This window comes from Pan troglodytes, chromosome 5 (genome assembly GCF_028858775.2).
Source record: "Pan troglodytes isolate AG18354 chromosome 5, NHGRI_mPanTro3-v2.0_pri, whole genome shotgun sequence".
NCBI classification, from domain to species: Eukaryota; Metazoa; Chordata; class Mammalia; order Primates; family Hominidae; genus Pan; species Pan troglodytes.
The window spans coordinates 75,054,257-75,078,514 of NC_072403.2; the positions used below are offsets into that span (position 1 = coordinate 75,054,257).

The following is a 24,258-nucleotide window of genomic DNA, read 5'->3' on the forward strand; positions in this document are numbered from 1 at the left end:
CTTTGGTTCTTGTGACATTTTTTTCCTTTGTCTACGGCCAGCCTCTCTATTCCTTAACTAATTTGGCATGTACCTCTTTCTTAGCCTAGTTCTTGATTGCTGATTCCCAATTCTCAGCCTTCTTTTATTTTAATCCTCAAAATCAATTCAATCAGTTATTATGGCTTCCACCATCTCCTGTGCAGACTCCCACAACCATATGTTAATGATCTTTTGTGAACCGAAGGCCCGTATTTCAAATGACTTGTGCCTCACAACATTCCACTAATAGGAATGATATTCAGCAAGAACACACACAAAGGACTGATGGATTAGTGGTGATGGCAAGCCAGTTGTTAAATATTTGAAAATCATTTCTGCCCAAAAGCAACTGTATTAGTCTGTTCTCACATTGCTAATAAAGACATACTTGAGACTGGGTAATTGATAAAGGAAAGAGGTTTAATTGACTCACAGTTCCACACAGCTGGTGAGGCCTCACAATCACAGTGGAAGGCAAATGTGGAGCAAAGTCACGTCTTATATGGCATCAGGCAAGAGCTTGTGCAGGGGAGCCCCCATTTACAAAACCATCACATCTCCTGAGACTTATTCACTACCAGGAGAACAGTATGGGGAACAGAACTACCCTCATGATTCAATTATCTCCACCTGGCCCCACCCTTGACACATGGAGATTATTACAACTCAAGGTGAGATTTAGGTAGGGACACAGCCAAACCATATCAGCAACTCAAATGCAATGATAAACCTGCCGTTTTCCCTATAAATAATCCTAGATTCATCCCCCATTTTGAGAATGGGACTATAAATTCTATGGTTACATAAGCCAACCTGGTCATTAAAATTCCAAATTTTCTATATATTTTTGCCAATAATTATTTTTAAGTTCAATAGCATTCATAATTATTCTCCCACCCTTACTGCCAAAATACCTTTTTTGTTTAATTATTCTGAATAAACCTGACTTTGCCATTTCTTACGATGTAGTCCTAACCCCTCCAGTTGTACACTTTGGTTGCTATCAGAGAGAACATAGCATGATGACAATTCCTACTCAAACTTTTTAAATGGCTCCCCCATTTAAGAAGTATGTAATGTATAGTATATATATATGGCAGCAATATGTAAATATATACTATTTTGCATTTTACATAGGATTAATTATTCTCTGGCTCCCACTCACCTATCCAAAATCAAGTCTTCTTTCTGCTCACTTCATATCAAACCCCATGTCTCCATAATAATAAATTATGTCTACTCCACCTCCCCATCCCTCAGACCTTTCCATTACCTAAGCCTGTGTATATGTAATATTGTCTCTGTCTACAATGACAGCCTACATATTATTTACAAGGAAGACACTTGATCTTTCTTCAAATTTCTAATTACAACTCCTCTACTTCTTCAGAGAGGTCAGAAGACATCTTTTTCTATTTTTCCATATTGCTTCTGCATGTTTATATTTATAATAAAGTAAATGCTCAGCTATATTTATATTCAGGGGTAGCTAATTGAGTTGAGAAATTACACTCAATTAATGTATACTCAATTAAATTTAGTTTTATATTAAAATTTATATTTTATTTGGGAAAAATATAGTTATGAAATAAGAGGACAAATGTAAATTATGAAAGGTTTTATTTATGTTTCATCCTTTCTTTAACTGAGGCCTCTATTTAAAAGCTGTTCATTGAGCTCCAACAATGTGACAGGAACTGTCCTTGCCTTGTTGTATAAAAAAATAAACAAAACATATTTTTTACTATCATGGAACTTTTAGAATGGTTTCATTTACGAAAAAGTCAATGAAGCACATTAATGTTATAGAAAAAGTCACAAATATCTGTTTAATGATCAATAAACATACTGCTAATGGAGTAAATCTGAATCTAAATCTCTGCATGCTTACAGATACAGAATTATCTTATTTCCTTAAAGGCATATGTATCACATCAAATATGCTCGTCAATTTTGTTTTTATGTCTATTTTTGTTTTATTTTATCTTGTATACTATGGAGTCATGATATTTACAGTATGTAGATGTATGTATATCAATTTGCATTATTTGTGGGACTGTGAAACAATAGCATTTTATATTTCCAATAATATAAAAATAGTATGTTCAAATAGGTAAAATGCAATGGTAAATATAATAAGGGAAAAGATTAATAAATGTAATAAGCTACTGGTATACTTAACAACCTTCAATTTTTAAAGCAATTTGCTGCAACAACATAAAATGGAACCAAATAATAGCATTTAAGTCAGCTTTCAAACTATTTTCCTTAAATATAGCTTAATAATGAAGACAATAAGCTAATTATCTAAATAGAAATTTAGAGAGTGGGCTGGCATGTGGGCAAAACTCTGTAATAAATGTTCTCACATTTTGGTAATCTCATACAAAACAGAGACTGGGGATGGTCTTCCAATTCCTTTTCTCAAACTATATTTTTGGTGTGTTATTAAGTGAATCCTTTGAAATATCCAGTGAAAATCACTATCTTAGTGGACAAATCACACATGCTAAATAGTATTGAGAAATGTAATACACATACTATAGCCATAAGATGGAAAAACAGACTGACATTGGAGCAATTTTTTAACGAGAACAGTAAACTTCTATTATACTTTGGTATGATAGATAAAAATATATATGTTAGTAGAGTCACTCAAAAACTTTTTTGAAACCATGCAGATGGCCCCACTAGCCAGAAAATATTTCTAAAGTTTTTCTTTTTCATTTATCAATATGATGATTTTCAATAATTATTTTCAATAATTAATATTTCAAAACATCTATAGAAATACCTGGATTTTCCCATGAAGGTCTGGAAATCCACCAATGAAGACAGATCCTGATTTTGGCAGGGGTTTTCCGAGTACCTGATTGATAGATTCGCATATTTGTGTATTCCTCCCTAAAATAGTCAGCTCAGCTTTACATGGATCCAATTCTTGCCTGTAACCATTTAAGAAAGAAATGAATGGTTTTAGTATGAGTCATATAAACATTTATCTGACAAATTAATTAAACTATTATCAAAAGAATAATTTAAGTAAATAGATTATTTCACAATAAAACAAAGCCAGAAGCAGATTAATCTGTTATAAATTAGAATCCTTAATGCTTTAAGTACATAAACACAAAGTTACAGTTTGACAAAACAACAAATTATAGCAATCAACCAATGAAATAAATAAATCCTGATAAACAGATCTTTCTCAATTGTAACTGAAACAATGATGGATTACAGTATTCCATTTTAGCTTTTTACATTATTAAATTTTCTGTATGAGTGAAAAATATTAAAAAGAATCAAATTTCAATGCAGTCATACAGTGTACAATATATACTTAGGTGGAAAACAGATATTTGCAGACAGTAATTAGTTGTAGAAATATAAATTATACCAATAAGCAAAGCACAGAAAAATGAACAAATGAATAAATCAAATATAACTTAATTAGGAAGATCAGAGTAATAATTTCCATATGCCCATTCTTTTAGAAAGATGAAAAAGACAAAATACTTTGTCAATACTTTAACATGTAGATATGCATGTGTCATTTACTCTAGCCATATGTTTAACTAACTGTTTAATCCAGAGATTGGCAAACTATACCCTAGGCCAAATCTTGCCTGCCATCTCTAAGTAAATATAGTTTAATTGGCACACAGCCATATGTTTCTTTACATATAGTCTATGGGTTTTTTCATAACAGAATTGAATAATTGAAACAAGACTTTAAGTCCCAAAAGCCCAAAAATATTTACTATCTAACCCTTATAGAAAAAGTTGGTAGATGCACTATTCAATTTATCTATTAACCAAGCAAGTAAGCTTTATCATAATCCTTTTCAAAATAATAGTACACATTCTTGGGAGGAGCCAAGATGGCTGAATAGGAACAGCTCCGGTCTACAGCTCCCAGCGTGAGCGACGCAGAAGACGGGTGATTTCTGCCATTTCCATCTGAGGTACCGGGTTCATCTCACTAGGGAGTGCCAGACAGTGGGCGCAGGTCAGTGGGTGCGCACACCGTGCGCCAGCCGAAGCAGGGCGAGGCATTGCCTCACTTGGGAAGCGCAAGGGGTCAGGGAGTTCCCTTTCCGAGTCAAAGAAAGGGGTGATGGATGGCACCTGGAAAATCGGGTCACTCCCACCCGAATACTGCGCTTTTCCGACGGGCTTAAAAAACGGCACATCACGAGATTATATCCCGCACCTGGCTCGGAGGGTCCTATGCCCACGGAGTCTCGCTGATTGCTAGCACAGCAGTCTGAGATCAAACTGCAAGGCGGCAGCGAGACTGGGGGAGGGGCGCCCGCCATTGCCCAGGCTTGATTAGGTAAACAAAGCAGCCAGGAAGCTCCAACTGGGTGGAGCCCACCACAGCTCAAGGAGGCCGGTCTGCCTCTGTAGGCTCCACCTCTGGGGGCAGGGCACGGACAAACAAAAAGACAGCAGTAACCTCTGCAGACTTAAATGTCCCTGTCTGACAGCTTTGAAGAGAGCAGTGGTTCTCCCAGCACGCAGCTGGAGATCTCAGAACGGGCAGACTGCCTCCTCAAGTGGGTCCCTGACCCCTGACCCCCGAGCAGCCTAACTGGGAGGCACCCCCCAGCAGGGGCACACTGACACCTCACAGGGCAGGGTATTCCAACAGACCTGCAGCTGAGGGTCCTGTCTGTTAGAAGGAAAACTAACAAACAGAAAGGACATCCATACCAAAAACCCATCTGTACATCACCATCATCAAAGACCAAAAGTAGATAAAACCACAAAGATGGGGAAAAAACAGAACAGAAAAACTGGAAACTCTAAAAAGCAGAGCGCCTCTCCTCCTCCAAAGGAACGCAGTTCCTCACCAGCAACAGAACAAAGCTGGATGGAGAATGACTTTGACGAGCTGAGAGAAGAAGGCTTCAGACGATCAAATTACACTGAGCTACGGGAGGACATTCAAACCAAAGGCAAAGAAGGTGAAAACTTTGAAAAAAATTTAGAAGAATGTGTAACTAGAATAACCAATACAGAGAAGTGCTTAAAGGAGCTGATGGAGCTGAAAACCAAGGCTCGAGAACTACGTGAAGAATGCAGAAGCCTCAGGAGCCGATGCGATCAACTGAAAGAAAGGGTATCAGTGATGGAAGATAAAATGAATGAAATGAAGCGAGAAGGGAAGTTTAGAGAAAAAAGAATAAAAAGAAAGGAGCAAAGCCTCCAAGAAATATGCGACTATGTGAAAAGACCAAATCTACTTCTGATTGGTGTACCTGAAAGTGATGCGGAGAATGGAACCAAGTTGGAAAACACTCTGCAGGATATTATCCAGGAGAACTTCCCCAATCTAGCAAGGCAGGCCAACGTTAAGATTCAGGAAATACAGAGAACGCCACAAAGATACTCCTCGAGAAGAGCAACTCCAAGACACATAATTGTCAGATTCACCAAAGTTGAAATGAAGGAAAAAATGTTAAGGGCAGCCAGAGAGAAAGGTCGGTTTACCCTCCAAGGGAAGCCCATCAGACTAACAGCAGATCTCTCGGCAGAAACCCTACAAGCCAGAAGAGAGTGGGGGCCAATATTCAACATTCTTAAAGAAAAGAATTTTCAACCCAGAATTTCATATCCAGCCAAACTAAGCTTCATAAGCGAAGGAGAAATAAAATACTTTACAAACAAGCAAATGCTGAGAGATTTTGTCACCACCAGGCCTGCCCTAAAAGAGCTCCTGAAGGAAGCGCTAAACATGGAAAGGAACAACCGGTACCAGCTGCTGCAAAATCATGCCAAAATGTAAAGACCATCAAGACTAGGAAGAAACTGCATCAACTATTGAGCAAAATAACCAGCTAACATCATAATGACAGGATCAAATTCACACATAACAATATTAACTTTAAATGTAAATGAACTAAATGCTCCAATTAAAAGACAAAGACTGGCAAATTGGATAAAGAGTCAAGTCCCATCAGTGTGCTGTATTCAGGAAACCCATCTCATGTGCAGAGACACATATAGGCTCAAAATAAAAGGATGGAGGAAGATCTACCAAGCAAATGGAAAACAAAAAAAGGCAGGGGTTGCAATCCTAGTCTATGATAAAACAGACTTTAAACCAACAAAGATCAAAAGAGACAAAGAAGGCCATTACATAATGGTAAAGGGATCAACTCAACAAGAAGAGCTAACTATCCTAAATATATATGCACCCAATACAGGAGCACCAAGATCCATAAAGCAAGTCCTGAGTGACCTACAAAGAGACTTAGACTCCCACACATTAATAATGGGAGACTTTAACACCCCACTGTCAACATTAGACAGATCAACGAGACAGAAAGTCAACAAGGATACCCAGGAATTGAACTTAGCTCTGCACCAAGTGGACCTAATAGACATCTACAGAACTCTCCACCCCAAATCAACAGAATATAGATTTTTTTCAGCACCACACCACACCTATTCCAAAATTGACCACATACTTAGAAGTAAAGCTCTCCTCAGCAAATGTAAAAGAACAGAAATTATAACAAACTATCTCTCAGACCACAGTGCAATCAAACTAGAACTCAGGACTAAGAAACTCACTCAAAACCGCTCAACTACATGGAAACTGAACAACCTGCTCCTGAATGACTACTGGGTACATAACGAAATGAAGACAGAAATAAAGATGTTCTTTGAAACCAATGAGAACAAAGACACAACATACCGGAATCTCTGGGACGCATTCAAAGCAGTGTGTAGAGGGAAATTTATACCACTAAATGCCCACAAGAGAAAGCAGGAAAGATGCAAAATTGACACCCTAACATCACAATTAAAAGAACTAGAAAAGCAAGAGCAAACACATTCAAAAGCTAGCAGAAGGCAAGAAATAACTAAAATCAGAGCAGAACTGAAGGAAATACAGACACAAAAAACCCTTCAAAAAATTAATGAATCCAGGAGCTGGATTTTTGAAAGGATCAACAAAATTGATAGACCGCTAGCAAGACTAATAAAGAAAAAATGAGAAAAGAATCAAATAGACGCAATAAAAAATGATAAAGGGGATATCACCACCAATCCCACAGAAAAACAAGCTACCATCAGAGAATACTACAAACACCTCTACACAAATAGTAAAGTAGAAAATCTAGAAGAAATGGATAAATTCCTCGACACATACACTCTCCCAAGACTAAACCAGGAAGAAGTTGAATCTCTGAATAGACCAATAACAGGATCTGAAATTGTGGCAATAATCAATAGCTTACCAACCAAAAAGAGTCCAGGACCAGATGGATTCATAGCCGAATTCTACCAGAGGTACAAGGAGGAGATGGTACCATTCCTTCTGAAACTATTCCAATCAACAGAAAAAGAGGGAATCCTCCCTAACTCATTTTATAAGGCCAGCATCATTCTGATACCAAAGCCAGGAAGAGACACAACAAAAAAAGAGAATTTTAGACCAATATCCTTGATGAACATTGATGCAAAAATCCTCAATAAAATACTGGCAAAACGAATCCAGCAACACATCAAAAAGCTTATCCACCATGATCAAGTGGGCTTCATCCCTGGGATGCAAGGCTGGTTCCACATATGCAAATCAATAAATGTAATCCAGCATATAAACAGAGCCAAAGACAAAAACCACATGATTATCTCAATAGATGCAGAAAAGGCCTTTGACAAAATTCAACAACCCTTCATGCTAAAAACTCTCAATAAATTAGGTATTGATGGGACGTATTTCAAAATAATAAGAGCTATCTATGACAAACCCACAGCCAATATCATACTGAATGGACAAAAACTGGAAGCATTCCCTTTGAAAACTGGCACAAGACAGGCATGCCCTCTCTCACCACTCCTATTCAACATAGTGTTGGAAGTTCTGGCCAGGGCAATTAGGCAGGAGAAGGAAATAAATGGTATTCATTTAGGAAAAGAGGAAGTCAAATTGTCCCTGTTTGCAGACGACATGATTATATATCTAGAAAACCCCATTGTCTCAGCCCAAAATCTCCTTAAGCTGATAAGCAACTTCAGCAAAGTCTCAGGATACAAAATCAATGTACAAAAATCACAAGCATTCTTATACACCAATAACAGACAAACAGAGAGCCAAATCATGAGTGAACTCCCATTCACAATTGCTTCAAAGAGAATAAAATACCTAGGAATCCAACTTACAAGGGATGTGAAGGACCTCTTCAAGGAGAACTACAAACCACTGCTCAATTAAATAAAAGAGGACAGAAACAAATGGAAGAACATTCCATGCTCATGGGTAGGAAGAATCAATATTGTGAAAATGGCCATACTGCCCAAGGTAATTTACAGATTCATTGCCATCCCCATCAAGCTACCAATGCCTTTCTTCACAGAATTGGAAAAAACTACTTTAAAATTCATATGGAACCAAAAAAGAGCCCGCATCGCCAAGTCAATCCTAAGCCGAAAGAACAAAGCTGGAGGCATCACGCTACCTGACTTCAAACTATACTACAAGGCTACAGTAACCAAAACAGCATGGCACTGGTACCAAAACAGAGATATAGATCAATGGAACAGAATAGAGCCCTCTGAAATAACGTCGCATATCTACAACTATCTGATCTTTGACAAACCTGACAAAAACAAGAAATAGGGAAATGATTCCCTATTTAATAAATGGTGCTGGGAAAACTGGCTAGCCATATGTAGAAAGCTGAAACTGGATCCCTTCCTTACACCTTATACAAAAATCAATTCAAGATGGATTAAAGACTTAAACGTTAGACCTAAAACCAGAAAAACCCTAGAAGAAAACCTGGGCATTACCATTCAGGACATAGGCATGGGCAAGGACTTCATGTCTAAAATACCAAAAGCAATGGCAACAAAAGCCAAAATTGACAAATGGGATCTAATTAAACTAAAGAGCTTCTGCACAGCAAAAGAAACTACCATCAGAGTGAACAGGCAGCTGACAAAATGGGAGAAAATTTTTGCAACCTACTCATCTGACAAAGGGCTAATATCCAGAATCTACAATGAACTCAAACAAATTTACAAGAAAAAAACAAACAACCCCATCAAAAAGTGGGCGAAGGATATGAACAGACACTTCTCGAAAGAAGACATTTATGCAGCCAACAGACACATGAAAAAATGCTCATCATCACTGGCCATCAGAGAAATGCAAATCAAAACCATGTTGAGATACCATCTCACACCAGTTAGAATGGCAATCATTAAAAAGTCAGGAAACAGGTGCTGGAGAGGATGTAGAGAAATAGGAACACTTTTACACTGTTGGTGGGACTGTAAACTAGTTCAACCATTGTGGAAGTCAGTGTGGCGATTCCTCAGGGATCTAGAACTGGAAATACCATTTGACCCAGCCATCCCATTACTGGGTATATACCCAAAGGACTCTAAATCATACTGCTATAAAGACACATGCACACGTATGTTTATTGCAGCATTATTCACAATAGCAAAGACTTGGAACCAACCCAAATGTCCAACAATGATAGACTGGATTAAGAAAATGTGTCACATATACACCATGGAATACTATGCAGCCATCAAAAATGATGAGTTCGTGTCCTTTGTAGGGACATGGATGAAATTGGAAATCATCATTCTCAGTAAACTATCGCAAGAACAAAAAACCAAACACCGCATATTCTCACTCATAGGTGGGAATTGAACAATGAGATCACATGGACACAGGAAGGGGAATATCACACTCTGGGGACTGTGGTGGGGTGGGGGGAGGGGGGAGGGATGGCATTGGGAAATATACGTAATGCTAGATGACGAGTTAGTGGGTGAAGCGCACCAGCATGGCACATGTATACATATGTAACTAACCTGCACAATGTGCACATGTACCCTAAAACTTAAAGTATAATTAAAAAAAGAAAAAAAAAACAAAAAAACAAAATAATAGTACACATATTATAAAAGACACCTACATAGCATCCAACAATCAATGCCATTCTGTTCCATGAATATGTGACATTCTGGTTTTCATATATTTATATTGAATTATGGCATACATAATAAAGAGGGTAAAGGATAAAGCTCTATGAAATATTATATTGTGAACATAGTCAAGTAACCACTACCCAGGACAAAAGGCACAAAATTACTACCTAGACTACTCCACCACAATATACACAAGCATGCACACACATGCACTGACACACACGCACACGCATACTCTCTCTCACAACTCTTCTATCCTCATTCAACATTATGTTTTTGAGATATATATTTTTGAATTGAATAGTTTATTTATTTTCAAGATATATAGTCAGATACTTCACAAATTATTCTAATGTTGGTATACTGTGAAATTTTAAATTGTTGAGCTATGAATAATGCTGCTATAGACATGCTTGTATGTATTGTTTGATGTACAGAAATGTGCATTTCTGTTGAGCATTTAACAAAAAAGTACTTAGAGTTCTATGTTCAGTATATGTGCTCTACTGATTTTATATTTTGCAAGGATTTTCTTTTTACTTTGGGTATCTTACTGTTTTAGTTTTTTAATGGTGTTGTTTAATAATCAGAAGTTTTTCATCTTAATTTATACCAATTGATCAATCTTTTCCTTAATAATTAGTATTTTGTTGTTGTTCCTGACTTACTCCATTTTTGAAACTATATTTTAGTATTGACATTTAGATCTACAATCCACCTGAGATTGGTTTTTATATAGTCCCAAGTATGTATCAGTTTTTATTTTTTCTCTATGGAAATCCAATCGACTCAGTAACATGAGTGGAAGAAAACTATCCATTCTCCACTGTTCTGTATATCGCTTCTGTCATAAATCATGTCCATATATATGTAGGTCTGTTTCTAGACTCTCTTTTCTGTTCTACTGGTCAATTTTTCTATATTTGTACCAATATATCAATGTCTTAAGACTTACTCTAAAAGTACAGTATTTAATACACAGTATAGTAAGTCCTCCTACTTCATTTTTTCCCCCTTAACATTGTTTTGGCTGTGTGTGTGCACGCATGTGTGTGCACACAAGGGTGTGCGTGTGTGTGTGTTCCTGGGCTCTCTCTCTTTTATTGGTTCATATTTCTACCTTTGTGTCAATATTACACTGCCTGATACTGATACTGCCTAACGCCTTATAAGTATTGATATTTTATATAGTAAATTACCTTACTTTGCTCAGTTTTTTTAATTGAGATAATTAAATATCCCTTTCTTTCTCTCTTATGTGTAATGAATTATGTTTGCTGGTTTTCAAAAGTTTGGGTGTATTCTTGGAGTAAGTTTAACTTGGTTATGATATATGGCTTTCTTATATAACAGTGGATTTACTTTTCCATATATTAAGGAATTTTTACATACAGTTAATAAGGGATAGACCTTTCAATTTCAATCCGTGTACTGCTCTGGTAAAATTTTAGTATCAAGCCTATGCTGTCCTCACATTCAGAAAGATTGTGTTACACTGATGTTATATCTACCTTTTATGTATGATAGAATTCACTAGTATAGCCTACTGGGACTGAAATTTTCTTTGTGTTTTCTTTGTGGAGATGATAAATATGGATTACATGTATTTAGTTGATATAAATTATCTATGATCATGTCTGTTTTGTCACATTGTATTTTTATAGGATTTTTTAATCTAAAATTTCAAAGTTATTGGCAAAAATGTTTCATAATTTCCTTTTGTTATTGGTATTGGTTTTGGAACTCCCACATCTGCCATTTTTTGGTATGGTATTTGGCTAATTGTGTCCTTTCTAATTTTGTTTTGTAAATCAATGTTGGTAGAAAGCAGAAAATTTCAAAGAACACACTTTTGGCACTGTTGATAGTCTCCATTCTCTGTTTTCTACTTCATTGACTTCTACTCTTTATGATTTCCTTCCTTTAACTTTCTCTGTGCTTTATTTACTCTTTTGTTTCTAAGGTTTTTAATCTAACATGTGCTTTCAGGATAGAAAATTTTTTCTAAACATAAATTTAACCATATTCAACAAGTTCTATTTTTCATTATTATCTGTTCAAAATATTTTCTAATTTCCTTTGTGATTGTTTTCTTTGGCCTCAGTGGTATTTAGAATTGCATTGTCAAATTCACAAATACACAGGTATTTTTCTGGTCATTTTTTAATATTCCAATTTTAGCTCAAATTGAGATTGTCCAGAAAATATTATCTTTAAACTTTTAATAATTTTATAGGTATTTAATAATAGGTATTGAAGGTAGATGCCAGGAAAGGCCAAGTAACTGCTGAACACCATAAAGTTGTGGCTGACCTACATTGATATTATTTACATGCTTACCACATTATTACACAGCAAGTTTTAAACTTGAACACGTGTTAGGAGACAGAAGGAGAGGGATTAAATAGGTCAATCCTGTAAATGATTCTCTTTCAGTAAGAAACTTGAACACGCATTAGGAGATGGAAGGAGATGGATTAAATAGGTCAATCCTGTAAATTATTCTCTTTTAATTCTTTGAAATATGTTGACTCAGGCTGCATTGCCCAGCATATGGTCAATTTTAATGATATTTTCATGACACTGGAAAGTCTGTTGTTTGGTGAAGTGTTCTTGATATGTGAATATTGTCAGGTTTTACACACACACACACACAAATATACACACGTTCAAACACATTTATCCACATATACACACATACCACAAATATACAGACATTCAAACACATTTATCCAGGTTTATAATACATTTAGAATAAACATAATAAAACAGTGAAATCATGTCTATGATGTATGCACCTTTTTTCTTCTTGAGAAAATATTTACACATATTCTTCAAATCCTCCTATCTGTATAATGATATAAACCTCATAGACCTAAGACCAGGTATGGTCATGCAGCCAACTTTGGGGCTTTGATAAAGAAAGCTTTGACAATTTTTTGAAAATATCAGTGATATTCCCTATGTTAAGACTATGGGAGAAAAATGGTTCAACATTTTTAGAAACCACTGGATATTCTTGGATTCTGTATTTAGAAGCAAACTAGAAGCTTTCTGGGTTAATTACTTCTTACAATTAAACTGTTAAAAATATCTGAGGGAGAATATAGCTTCCAGGAAGCTATTCATTAAATGATAAAAATAAAAAAGCACAACTGCTTTAATAATTCTCTAAAATTTAATGTTTGGAAAAAGTTTGTACTGTTTTATGATATTAAAATAGCAACAATAATTATTCACTAACACTTTGCTAATGAACTCATTTCTTATAAATGAAACACATTAAGATATCAAATATATTTATTTGATCTTTGATTATGACAACTGAAAGACTAACATAAAACAATATATATGAACTCTATGTTTTCTTTCCTTACTATACAAGCAATATAAGCTCATTATAAAATTTTATAAAAATAAACAAATTTACCCAACATCCACACTTGGCTTTTATAATTATATCAATTGACCTAAAATATAGGTCAATAACTATATATCTGGATTTATTTTCTGGTTTTCACCATTTTCTCTTATATGACTATATCACTATTTAAGTGAATCCCATTATTGTCTGTTTAGTTTATTTTTTGAAATTATAGAATCACACCACAATTATATAGTAATTAATACTTGGGAAGTCATCTCACCCTTGTTTAGTTATTTTCTCATAAGGAAAATTTATTCACTAGAGATGAATTATTGAATCAAATTATAAGCAATTTTAATGATTTGTCATCAAATTGCTGGCCTGCTCTGCAAACTTTGTACCTGTTCATCTAAAACCTACAATTACATAAGCCAATTCCTTGAAATAATTTTTTTAATATAAGTTTTCTGTTAGTTCTGTTTCCCTGGTACGACCCTGACTGAAATTTTGGTACCTGATGTATGGAGAGTATCAAGATGACTGAATTTTTGACTCATTGTACAAAAATATCTCTTATATTTTCTTATTTGGAGCTGTATTAGTGCTGATGGAGTATAAAATTTGACTTTTTAATTGGAGCTGGTCCTGATAATAGTTTCTGTTAAAATCTCAATTCATGTCTCTCTCAAATAGTATTAGCTGCATGGAATTCAGTTCCTTAAGATTTTCTCCCATTTTGTAGGTTGCCTGTTCACTCTGATGGTAGTTTCTTTGGCTGTACAGAAGCTCTTTAGTTTAATTAGATCCCATTTGTCAATTTTGTCTTTTGTTGCCATTGCTTTTGGTGTTTTAGACATGAAGTCCTTGCCCATGCCTATGTCCTGAATGGTATTGCCTAGGTTTTCTTCTAGGGTTTTTATGGTTTTAGGTCTAACGTTTAAGTCTTTAATCCATCTTGAATTGATTTTTGTATAAGGTGTAAGGAAGGGATCCAGTTTCAGCTTTCTACATATGGCTAGCCAGTTTTCCCAGCACCATTTATTAAATAGGGAATCCTTTCCCCATTGCTTGTTTTTGTCAGGTTTGTCAAAGATCAGATAGTTGTAGATATGTGGCGTTATTTCTGAGGGCTCTGTTCTGTTCCATTGATCTATATCTCTGTTTTTGGTACCAGTACCATGCTGTTTTGGTTACTGTAGCCTTGTAGTATAGTCTGACAAAGGGCTAATATCCAGAATCTACAATGAACTCAAACAAATTGACAAGAAAAAAACAAACAACCGCATCAAAAAGTGGGTGAAGGACATGAACAGACACTTCTCAAAAGAAGACATTTATGCAGCCAAAAAACACATGAAAAAATGCTGATCATCACTGGCCATCAGAGAAATGCAAATCAAAACCACAATGAGATATCATCTCACACCAGTTAGAATGGCAATCATTAAAAAGTCAGGAAACAACAGGTGCTGGAGAGGATGTGGGGAAATAGGAACACTTTTACACTGTTGGTGGGACTGTAAACTAGTTCAACCATTGTGGAAGTCAGTGTGGCGATTCCTCATGGATCTAGAACTAGAAATACCATTTGACCCAGCCATCCCATTACTGGGTATATACCCAAAGGACTATAAATCATGCTGCTATAAAGACACATGCACACGTATGTTTATTGCGGCATTATTCACAATAGCAAAGACTTGGAACCAACCCAAATGTCCAACAATGATAGACTGGATTAAGAAAATGTGTCACATATACACCATGGAATACTATGCAGCCATGAAAAATGATGAGTTCATGTCCTTTGTAGGGACATGGATGAAATTGGAAATCATCATTCTCAGTAAACTATCGCAAGAACAAAAAACCAAACACCGCATATTCTCACTCATAGGTGGGAATTGAACAATGAGAACACATGGACACAGGAAGGGGAACATCACACTCTGGGGACTGTTGTGGGGTGGGGGGAGGGGGGAGGGATAGCATTGAGAGATACACCTAATGCTAGATGATGAGTTAGTGGGTGCAGCGCACCAGCGTGGCACATGTATATATATGCAACTAACCTGCACAATGTGCACATGTACCCTAAAACTTAAAGTATAATAATAAAAGAAAAAAAAGATTTTCTGCAGAACAGCAATGGATCAGGTGATTAGCCTTTGACTATCAACTCTAAGCTAGAGAATTGCTATGATTTTTGAAATAAATAAATGAACAGAGAAAAAGGATTTTGGGGAAAAGTGAATATATCATGGGGGAAATTATTTATAGATATATTGCATTTGAGGTTTTTCCTTGAAAGTTAGGATTTTTATTATTTTAGAGAATAATCTATTCATTGTCACAGAAGGTAGTCAGCTTCACCATCGGGAATACTATTATCTATATAATAATTGTGCAGGTTTTCACCTTTGGATAAGTATGGGAATTTTTCTTTCATACTTAAAATTCTTCATGGTTATTCTTGTTTTCAAAGATATTATCTTATCTGAAATAAATTACCCATTGTAAATGAATACAAGGATGGCACATCATCTTTTCTCATACATATATTCAGAGAGCTGGCAGCTATGTTGCAGGAAGATGAAAGATAAGCACGCCTCCATTATAGCTACCTAGGCCATCAGGTTTTCTTTGCCATAGATGCAATTCTAATATTTCATCTAGCAGGTTGTTATTTTATTCAAAAGGCACACTTTTTAACAGCAGTCGTATCTTTCCTCTTAGGCTTATTAGAGCAGAGGCAATCTTGTGCTGATTGTGCTCAATTGAATCTAACATGAATTGACTGAACGTAGAAAAACAGTCCTACAACATTATTGTTTAGCATTTGCTGATGAACAGTTTGCTTAGCTCACCATGCAGTGTAAATTTTTTCCATCAAGGCTTTTTAAATGCTTTCTCTAAAATCAGCACCGAGGGTGCTTTAAAGGTCAAATGAGCAGAATAGTTTTTCTTTTTTGCATACTTGTATGTAAAACTCTCTTGAGGACCACTGGTGTTTGAACTACCTTTAATTGTTCTTCCAAACTTACAGTGATTGCTCAGGTTTGTCATTTGGACTGACATAATAGTAATCACTAACTACTCTCCACTAAATAGAGTATGGAAGAAAAATTTAGTGAGCCATAAATTCTATCCATTAAGTTTATGTATTCAGAGTAGATGCCTGGAAAGGTCAAGTAACTGCTCAACACCACAGAGATGAGGGTGACCTACTGTGATATTACTCACATAGCTACCGTATCATTACACAGCAAGTTCTAAACTTGCACAGGTGTTAGCAAAGACTAAGGAGATAGATGAAATAGGCAAATTCTGTAGGTAAATATTCAAAAAGGCAGAAAATAGCAAAATTCCATCGTGTTGGAAATCAACTCTCTCATCTGATCATTTTTGAGCATTACGATCGTCAACCTTCAGAAATTACTGACTCAAACCTTAAGCTTAACAAAATTGTTCTTAATTGAAAGCAATAAACCTTCCTATAAAACCTGAGTATGTGTGTATCTACTTTGTTGTTTATCATATTTGCATTAAAAAATTGATTCCATCAGTTGTAAAAATATAAAGGAATTAGTATGAAATAAAAGCAAATGTACACTTTTAAGAAAGATTCAGGCCTGTAAGTTGGCTATTCCCACAAATATAAATAAAAATTATAAGCATCAACTTAGATTTTTGATGAAGACACACTTTTTTTATTGATACATGATACTTGTACATATTTATGGGCTACATGTGATTTTTGGGGCAATATTTTTATCTTAACAAATTACCCCATATATCTACAGATATTTTATATTTAAGTAAATATAAAATATATTCATTAGCTTAAAAATGCTTATTAAACTGCAACTACAAATTGATTTTTAAAGGGATTTAAATAGATATAGTGGATATTTCTGTTAGGGAGACTTATTCAATTCTCATATTTATTCAAGTTCCACAGGTGACATGGAACTGTCCCCAGATTCCAGTATATCTTGTCATATCTCTGAAAAACTTAAAATGAATTTCCTCACTTAAAACTTTGAATGGTAGACTATTGCCAAAAGAATTAAGTCTAAACACGTTCATTTGGAATTCAAGCCCCCACGTTTCCTGTTTAGGCTTTTCTTATTTGGTTATCTATATCTATGACAGCTCAACAACAGAAATTTTATGCTGTACTTGTCAGTCTCTTAGTTATCTTACCATGTCCACTCGTCTATGAATTCTTCTGGCCCTTTGCTGAATCCTGTTTCCCCACTTGCCAAGGTTTTTATTTTGCCAACTGATATATTACTTATAATTAAGACTTTATCTAAGATCCACCTATTACCTAAAAAGTTTCTAATATTTTCAGTCTTAGTGATCTCTTTAATGTCTAACACCATTAAAGTGTGCCACTCATTTTTGCACTCAATTACATATTGCTTTCTCCTTTTATGTGATTGTATGATATTTATGTTTTGTTTCTCCAGTAAAAAAAATAACCTCTCAATTGGCAGAGTTGTGATTTATCCATCTTTGATTTCTTAATAAAACTTAGGCTTTTGATTAAAGACTTAGAAAATAAAATTTTGAGTTTTAGTTGATAGGAAAAACTGTGTTCCTAGAAATGTACCAAATATTCCCTTCTATCCTAAATAAATGTGTTTCTAAGGTAGTGACCTTTTCATTTGCAGGAAGCCATCAAGTTGCCAGGTGCTTAAATGGCACCTCCTTCTATCACAGATTGCTTCTGGTCTTTATGTTAGGATCAGATCATTCGTTTGCCCATGGGGCTTCCCACTGGCAAAGTAACTGTTTGCATTCATTGAGCACTAGTCAGATTTTCTAACATTGACGGGCAATTGAACAAAGATTAGCTAAAAATTTTGAATTCAATATTAAAAATACCATGCAATTCAATTGTTCTCTGGCAAATTCTAAAGTAAAGATTATTCTGGTTGATTTTTTTCTTTTAGGGTACATACTCTTAAGAACCATGTAAATAGACCTTCTTTTTCCTTTTGTGTTTGTATGTGGGACAAAAAATATTTCCATATCGTGTTATGATTCTTCTGAAAGGACTGCTAGAACTTCAGATCTTTCCACCGAATAGATTTTAAAATATGTTTTTGCATTTGTGATTGAGATTAATTATCAGTGATATGGTTAACACTCCACATTAATCATTGTGATTCTAATTATATTATATTTCAGGAGCTGTAAAACAATACTCAATAATAAAATAATTGACATTAGATTATTAAATACTAAGATCATTGAAAATTTAATCAAGAACAATATATCCAATTATCGTTATCATTATAAGCAATTAAGCCACATCTAGTAATATTCCCTTGAGATAAAATATAGACTTTATAAAAAGAAAACACCAAGAGAACTAGGTTAATTTAGCATACATTTATATTTTATATTATTTGGCAAAATTGTGTTAAAATATTTAAAAATATGGTACTTGACAATTTATGAATATTCACAAAATATGTCTTTGAAATTTTATTTTTCTTAATCATTAAAAGGATAAAAAGGATAAGATAAAAGTAATTCTTTTTTTCTGAGACGGCGTCTCGCTCTGTCACCCAGGGTGTAGTGCAGTGGTGCAATCTTGGCTCACTGCAACCTCCGCCTCCTGGGTTCAAGCAATTCTCCTGCCTCAGCCTCCCAAGCAGCTGGGATTACAGGCATGTGGCACCACGCCTGGCTAATTTTTTTGTATTTTTAATAGAGATGGGGTTTCACCATATTGGCCAGGCTGGCCTCGAACTCCTGACCTTGTGATCTGCCTGCCTCAGCTTCCCAAAGTGCTGGGATTACAGGCGTGAGCTACTGTGCCCACCCTGAAAGTAACTTTTAAATTTAATTTGCTAGATACTTTTCTTCCTATCATGGGCAATCCTGAAAAGAATATTGGGTCATGTTGTGAACACCTCCAAGCCTTCCTCAGATCAGCAAGAACAATTCAAGAAAACACCAGAAGTAGAGGTGATAAAGCAAGACTGCTTATGTAGAGAAATAAAGGGAAGATCAAAAGACACCTTCAAAATGACTTGTGTAATGCAATTTTCCTCTGAGAAACTGGATTTTTTCAGAGGAAAATCCAGTTTTTTGTTCGTGAATCCAAAAATCAGCCCGCTGGGTGGCTGAGATGTTGGGAGTTTGTGTAGGGCTTACCTTGAAAGTGTATTTCTTATATTCTGTGCTGGGGGTGGTTAGCCTATTACAGTTTCAAGAGTGATGGCTATTTAATTATGTAAAATTGGGGAGTAAATCCCTAGTCAGATTAGTCACATAATTAAGTTTGATAAAGCTCAATATTATAGTTGGGAGTTTTTAGCTCAATCTAGTTGCATATCCACAACAACTCATAAAATCTATTAGCCTTCAACAATGTCACTGGAGCTTTTAGGTTACTTTGCTTTAACACATGAGGGATAAAATAGACAATGAGGCATACTCACTTGAAACCATATATGCTGTTGATTCATCTGAATTTAATTTCAGAAACACACAAATTATTTTTGTTCCCTAGTCCTTTTTCTAAATTGTAATATAGAGTGTGAGTGTGTGTGTGTGTGTGTGCACGCGCGCGTGTGCGCTTTTAAGAGGAAATGGGGAAAGCCTGGTCTTTGGAGTAAGAAAGGCTCCATTTCAAATCCCAGCTTTACCATTTATTATCTAGCAGAATTTTACTTTTTATTTCTCAGATAGGTATTTTAAAATACTACCACATGTCAGGCAAGACAGTCCACGCTGGATGCAAGATTAACAAAACAGCATTAGGGTCCTTCTTTTGTAATTCAAATCTCAAGGGAGAGGACAATATGCATCAAACATCAAGATGCTTAATGGGGTTGGGGACTGATTTAATCTGAAATGTCAGGGAACACACTCCAAAGGAAGTGAGATTTGAGATGGAGTCTAAATAATAAATAAGCATCAGTGGACTGGCAGAATTAGGTAAGAGTGTGCCAGGCAGAGGGAACAGTATATACAAAAGTTCTTGGGGGCAGAACGTAAGAAGGCATGAGTTGAAATAAATCCTGAAGAATTGATGCAGAATCATACCATGTGTGGGAACATTGATGGGGAAAATGGGATTAGAGAAAAAGTCAAGGCCACTTAACTTTTTTTAACACTCTTATTTATTTTATTTTATTTATTTTAAAGTTCTCGGGTACCTGTGCAGGATGTGCAGATTTGTTACATACATAAACGTATGCCATGGTGGTTTGCTGCACCTATCAACACATCACCTAGGTATTAAGCCCAGCATGCATTAGCTATTTTTCCTGATGCTCTCCCCGACTATTCCCCCAACAGGCCCCAGTGTCACATTCAGTTTTCACATCCATGAAGTGACATGTCTAAAGTTATTGCTAAAAATGTATATCTTAATTAACCCATCCTTTCATTGCCAAATAGGAGACTTGGGAAATTAGAACAAAGTTAGGTGTTCAGTGGATGTTAGTTTTCTTCTTAAAGGGAGTTTGTTTTGTTCTGGTTTGGAGCTATTTATGACAAACCCACAGCCAATATCATACTGAATGGGCAAAAACTGGAAGTATTCCCTTTGAAAACCGGCACAGGACAAGGATGCCTTCTCTTACCACTCCTATTCAACATAGTATTAGAAGTTCTGGCCCAGCAATCAAGCAAGAGAAAGAAATAAAGTATATTCAATTAGCAAAAGCAGAAGTCAAATTGTCTCTGTTTGCAGATGACATGATTGTATATTTAGAAAATGCCATCATCTCAGCCCAAAATCTCCTTAAGCTGATAAGCAACTTCAGCAAAATATCAGGATACAAAATCAATGTGCAAAAATCACAAGCATTCCTATACACCAATAACAGACAAACAGAGAGCCAAATCATGGGTGAACTCCCTTTCACAATTGCTACAAAGAGAATAAAATACCTAGGATTCAAACTTACAAGGATGGGAAGGACCTCAAGGAGAACTACAAACCAATGCTGAAGGAAACGAGAGGAAACAAACAAATGGAAAAACATTCCATGCTCATGAATAGGAAGAAGCAATATCGTGAAAAGTAATTTATAATTTCAATGCTATTCCCCATCAAGCTACCATTGACTTTCTTCACAGAATTGGAAAATACTACTTTAAATTTCACATGGAACCAAAAAAAAAATCCCACATAGCCAAGACAATGTGAAGCCAAAAGAATAAAGCTGGAGGCATCACACTACCTGACTTCAAACTGTACTACAAGTTCACAGTAACCAAAACAGCATGGTACTGGTAGCAAAACAGATATGCATAGACCAGTGGAACATAACAGAGGCCTCAGAAATACCACCACACATCTACAACAATTTGATCTTTGACAAACCTGACAAAAACAAGCAATAAGGAAATGATTCCCTATTTAATAAATGGCATTGGGAAAATAGGCTATCCATATGCAGAAAGCTGAAACTGGATCCCTTCCTTACATCTTATACAAAAATTAACTCAAGATGGATTAAAGACTTAAATGTAAAACCTAAAACTATAAAAACCCTAGAGGAAAACCTAGGCAGTATCATTCAGGACATAGGCATGGGCAAAGACTTCATGACTAAAACACCAAAAGCAATGGCAACAAAAGCTAAAATTGACAAATGGGATCTAATTAAACTAAAGAGCTTCTGCACAGCAAAAGAAACTATCATCAGAGTAAACAGGCCTCCTACAGAATGGGAGAAAATTTTTGCAATCTATCCATCTGACAAAGGGCTAATATCCAGAATCTACAAAGAACTTACACACATTTACAAGAAAAAAACAACTCCACCAAAAAGTGAGCGAAGGATATGAACAGACACTTCTCAAAAAAAGACATTTATGCAGCCAACTAACATGAAAAAATGCTCATCACTGGTTATTAAAGAAATGCAAATCAAATCTGCAATGAGATACCATCTCATGCCAGTTAGAATGGCAATCATTAACAAGTCAGGAAACAACAGATGTTGGAGAGGATGTGGAGAAATAGGAATGCTTTTACACTGTTGGTAGGAGTATAAATTAGTTCAACCATTGTGGAAGACAGTGTGGCGATTCCTTAAGGATCTAGAACTAGAAAATTGACCCAGCAGTCCCATTACTGGGTATATACCCGAAGGATAATAAATCATTCTACTATAAAGACACATGCACACATATGTTCATTGCAGCACTGTTCACAGTGCAAACACTTGGAACCAACCCAAATGCCCATCAATGATGGAATGGATAAAGAAAATGTGGCCCATATACACCATGGAATACTATGCAGCCATAAAAAAGGATGAATTCATGTCCTTTGCAGGGACATGGATAGAGCAGGAAACCATCATTCTCAGCAAACTAACACATGAACAGAAAATCAAACACTGCATGTTCTCACTCATAAGTGGGAGTTTAAAAATGAGATCACATGGACACAGGGAGGGGATCATCACACACTGGGGCCTGTCATGGGGTGGGGGGCTGGGTGAGGGATAGCATTAGGAGAAATACCTAGTGTAGATGACGGGTTGATGGGTGCAACAAAGCACCATGGCACATGTATACCTATGTAACAAACCTGCACATTCTACACATGTACCCCAGAACTTAAAGTATAATTTAAAAAAGGAATAAAAAGGGTTCATCAATTAATATGGAAGATAACACCATTTATGGCAAAACAGAGGTGCTGGAATATCTTGGTATACTTGATGCTAATGAAAGAAGTGGGGCTTCTAATTCCTCACAGGCGATATTAAGCCAGATTCAGTACTATACAAATATAAATTGTTTTCAAGGAATGTTTTATATGCTATTTTAAGAATTAGATACATACAATTTAAAATATAACTATATGGTATTAGCATTTATATGTACATATATGTGTATGTATGCACACATTATTATCATTATTATTTTTGAGGTGGAGTTTTGCTCTTGTTGCCCAGGCTGGAGTGCAATGGTGTGATCTTGGCTCACTGCAACCTCCACCTCCTGGGTTCAAGTGATTCTCCTGCCTCAGCCTCCCGAGTAGCTGAGATTACAGATGCCCACCACCACGCCCAGCTAATTTTTTGTATTTTTAGTAGAGATGGGCTTTCACTATGTTGGCCAGGCTGGTCTCAAACTCCTGACCTCAGGTGATTGACCCGCCTCTTCAAGTCCTGGGATTACACGCGTGAGCCACGGCGTCCGGCCGCACACATTATTTTTTTTTTAAAAGGGAATACATAACAGAGGTTTACCATAAATTATCTTTGGAGTATTATTTCTCCTTATTCTGCTCTAAACCTTTGGAGAAGGAATGGTTTAATGGAAGAGCAAATGGAGAATAAATAATGAGTTAATAATAAATAAATAAATAAATAATAAATAATGAGTAATAAGAAATGTTTTCTCATTACTATGTGTTCGAAACATAATGCTTTATAGTTCAAGGCCTGTAAGACCTTTAGATATAAAATATAAATGTGATTGTGAGTGCTACATAAAAGAAAGAAAAACATTAAGTCACACTATGCAACTCAGCCTCCCTCCAATCACCTGAGGAGGGAGAGAGGATGCCTAAGAACAACATGAAGGACAATTCCGTGACCAAATATTTTTAAGTACACCGGTACATATATTTCCACAATTTTAAAAATCTGAATGCTTAAAGGAGATGTATATCTGGGAAAGTAGTGATTCCAAGACTTGAGCCCCAACTGGGGTACAGGGATAGTATGAATCCCAAGACAGGGTATTCTCCTAAAACTGAGTTTGTCTTTCCTAGAAAGCCCTGCATAACGTGTATTTCTGTGAGAAAAAAATACAATATAGAAGGTAGTCATTCTCCTGTGAAAAGAGATACAAAAAGCAAACTTCTGTAGTGTCTGTAGGGTACAGAGAATTGGTAAACTCTGAAATTATAC

General features: G+C 35.8%; 1 long non-coding RNA gene across 1 annotated transcript in view; it reads right to left on the reverse strand.

Moving 5' to 3' along the window:
• Window positions 1-2,760: 2,760 nt before the first annotated feature.
• LOC134810237 (uncharacterized) overlaps window positions 2,761-24,258 on the reverse strand; it is a 52,093-nt gene continuing 30,595 nt past the window's right edge. Inside the window, exon 3 of the long non-coding RNA XR_010157839.1 lies at window positions 2,761-2,966. This is a non-coding gene — a long non-coding RNA (uncharacterized LOC134810237). The remainder of the gene's footprint in view (window positions 2,967-24,258) is intronic.